A 3,624-nucleotide genomic window follows, 5' to 3' on the forward strand; every position below is an offset into this window, starting at 1 on the left:
ATTGGAGTTAATGGGTGCATTGATGGCTTCTTGTGATATATCATCTGGATGCAAGCAAACTTTACAAACAGTAAACCAGAGGTTGTTGCATCTTATTTCATTGATGCTGTAAGTGAGCATAGGGGATGCCCCAAAATGATCAGATCTGATCTTGGTACAGAGAATGTACATGTCAATAGATTACAGTGTTTTCTGTGTGAGGACAAAAATGGCACAGTTTGCGGACCTTGTGTTTTTCAAGGAACAAGCACTACAAATCAATGGATTGAAAGCTGGTGGGGAAACTATCGAAGACAGAATGGAGACTACTGGAGAGACTTGTTACAGGATTTCCAGTCTGTTGGCGAATTCAATAGGGATATGGTGGACAAAGGTCTCATTCAATTCTGCTTTCTCAGTGTCATTAAGGTAACCTCTCTCTCTCTCCCTCTCTCTATCTCTCACTCATACTCACTCTCTCACTCACACATACTCACTCACTCAGTCGGTCATGCTCAGTCACTCACTAACTCAGTCAGTCATATTTACTCCCTCATTAACTCAGTCAGTCATTTTCACTCACTCACTAACTCACCCAGTCAGTCATATTTACTCACTAATTCAGTCAGTCAGTCAGAAAGTCCATCATACTGACTCACTCACACATACTTACTCATACTCACTCACTCAAAAACTCATTCAATCAGTCACTCTTGCTCACTCACTGTCTTTTCTTTTACAGGATGAGTTAGACATTGTGGTGAGAATGTGGAATACCCATCAGATGACTTGTACCTGTACATGACTTGCATCATGGGAAATCGTTCCTCATGTATCATGCACCAGAACTTTACCAGGCACAGGACTACCTCCAACCAGTGGACTACTACAGGCTAGACATCATTGTGGAAGAGGATGTTTGCCTTTTCTGTGATCCAGACCTTCACCAGCTCCGTGTTTTGGTGATGGAAGAACATCATCTGGAGGCTGGGCTTAATACTGTTGAAGCAACCAGACTGTACAGACAGCTGAGGCCCTTGTTAAAAGAACATCTGTCAGAGCCAGATTAGTCCTCACCTTGCCAATTGTTGTCTTACAACAGTGGTAGTTCCAGTAATTAGTTGCTGTTAAAAAGATAGTTAACAAGTTCAGCCTACTATGTTGTGAATACAGTTCCAAGACCCAGTGTTTTCTGATTATTTCATTTCTTATTTCATATTCTTGTCTAAGAAACATATATATATTTCATTAATATTGTAGCAGTCACAGGGGGCATTTTACTGCAAAACGAGTTTATTTACTTTTGACACTTTTACCACAACATACTGACAATACTTCTTACTTTTACTAAAGTAGGACTTTGAATGCACATATTGTTTTACCCTTTCAAACCTGGAGCAATTTCACTCAGATGCCATTTACAAATATTTAAACCATTAAATTGAAAAAAATATGGGAAAACACAATTTGCAACATGGTGAGAAATGTTCCACAAATTGTAAATTAAAAAGCTAGTGGAAAACTATATGTGTAATTATCATAATTATGTATTTAAAATTATGTTACAGAATTATTAAAATATTATGGTTGAGGGACTTTTTTGAAGGTCTTTACTTTGTTTTAATTTAAACTTTCTTTTCACTGCACTAAGCTGGTTTAAATAATACTTTTCAGACTGTTCCCAGAGTGTCACAAGGTTCTGTGCTTGGACCAATCCTTTTCACCTTATATATGCTTCGTCAAGGCAAAATTAATAGAAGCCACTCTGTAAATTTCCATTGTTATGCGGATGATACGCAACTGTATCGATCTATGAAACAGTGATCAGTGATCTAGACTACAAGCATGTCTTAAGGACATAAAAGTCTTGATGAACCGCAATTTCTTGATGTTAAATTCAGACAAAAATGAAGTTATTGTTCTTGGCCCCAAACACCTCAGAAACTCCTTAACTTCTCTAGATGGCATTACCTTGGCCTCTAGCACAACTGTAAGGAACCTCAGAGTTATATTTGATCAAGATCTATCTTTTGCCTCCCAAAGAAACAAGGACCACTTACTTTCACTTGCGTAACATTGCAAAAATTAGACATATCCTGTGTCAAACAGACGCCAAAAATTTGTACACGCATTTGTTACTTCTAGACTGGATCACTGTAACTCCCTAATATCCAGTTGCCCCAACAAATCTCTGGAGGCTCTCCAACTGGTGCTGAATGCTGCTGCACATGTTCTAATAGGAACCAAGAAAAGGGACCATATTTCTCCTGTTTTAGTTTCTTTGCAGTGGCTCCCTGTAAAATCCAGAATTGAATTTAAAGTCCCCCTCCTTACTTACAAAGCTCTAAATGGTCAGGCTCCATCTTATCGGTCCCTAGTTCCCTACCAACCCTCAAGATCACTGCATTCTGAAAACACAGGGTCACTTGTGGTTTCCAAAGTCTCCAAATGGAGGATGAGAGCCAGAGCCTTCATTTGTCATGCTCCTTGTCATGTCTGCTCCTCTGCAGCCTCTCCTCACACACCTCTCTCCTAATCAGCCTGATTTCTTCCACCTGCAGTGCTTTCCTCGCTCTCTCCCTCTGCCTGGCTGCACCCTCGTCAGCAGTAACCACCTCCACCTGTTGCTCATTTCCTGTCCCCGCCTATATAACCTGCCCTGTGTCTCACCCTCAGTGCCAGATTGTTCTGTCTGATGAGAGACTTTCCAGCATTCTGTGCCTGTCTGCCAGCCTCTCTGTCCGTCCCTGACTAACCTGCTCTGTGTCTGCCCCGGTGATCCGACCTGCCTTCGAGTTAGATCTGCGTCTTCCTCCATCCTGCTCCCCGAGGAAAAGAGGTATTCTGCGAGCCTGCTCTCCAGAGAGTTCTGCCATTACTGGAGTGAATTCATCTGTGTTGCTTGACTCACCAGCTCTGCTCTCCCGGTGGGTCCCCTGCCCGAACCACGTCATTGGTTTGGCCCGTTCTGCGGTTCGGCTTGGTGGGTCACCGAAGTGGACTTTCTTCTGTTTTGGACATTGTTGTGATTGTGGACAATCTCGCTTTGTTAATAAAGCCTCAAAAAGACTTGTGTGCTGCATTTGGGGTCCAGAAACTAGCCCTGACACTCCTCTTTTATGGAACAATCTTCCAGTTTTGGTGAGGGAGGCAGACACTGTTTCCACTTTTAAGGGTAGACTTAAGACCTTGCTCTTTAATAAAGCTTATAACTAGGGCTGGCTCACGTTGCCTGGACCAGCCCCTAGTTAGGCTGACATAGTTTTAATCTGCCAAGGGACTTTCTAAGATACACTGAGCTCCTCTTTCTTCTCTTGCTCACTCCATCTGTAAACGTTTATGTCTGTTAACTGCATTATGCTAACTCTGTTGCCTCTCCGGAGCATTTGTGGTCCCTTGTTTCCTAGTTTTCTCGGATTCTGGCTGCAATCTTGGCTGCCTATTATTATGCGTCATGCCTCCACTATCAGAGTGCATTTCGTAATTTTTCACCTATCACTATTATAATATGACATGCTATTGTTACCATTATTGCAGTGCATCTCTCCCCCTCTCTTTCCCTCTCTCTTTCTCTTTCTTTTTTGTCATTATTGTAATTTAATTGTTATTTACGACATCTATTGCACATCTGTCCATCCTGGAAGA

At 41.8% G+C, this 3,624-nt stretch overlaps 1 pseudogene; it reads left to right on the plus strand.

Annotated features, from left to right (window-relative positions):
* Nucleotides 1-809: 809 nt before the first annotated feature.
* LOC121948431 lies at nt 810-3,195 on the plus strand (annotated as a pseudogene).
* Nucleotides 3,196-3,624: the final 429 nt, after the last annotated feature.

Source organism: Plectropomus leopardus, chromosome 9, assembly GCF_008729295.1.
Source record: "Plectropomus leopardus isolate mb chromosome 9, YSFRI_Pleo_2.0, whole genome shotgun sequence".
NCBI classification, from domain to species: domain Eukaryota; kingdom Metazoa; phylum Chordata; class Actinopteri; order Perciformes; family Serranidae; genus Plectropomus; species Plectropomus leopardus.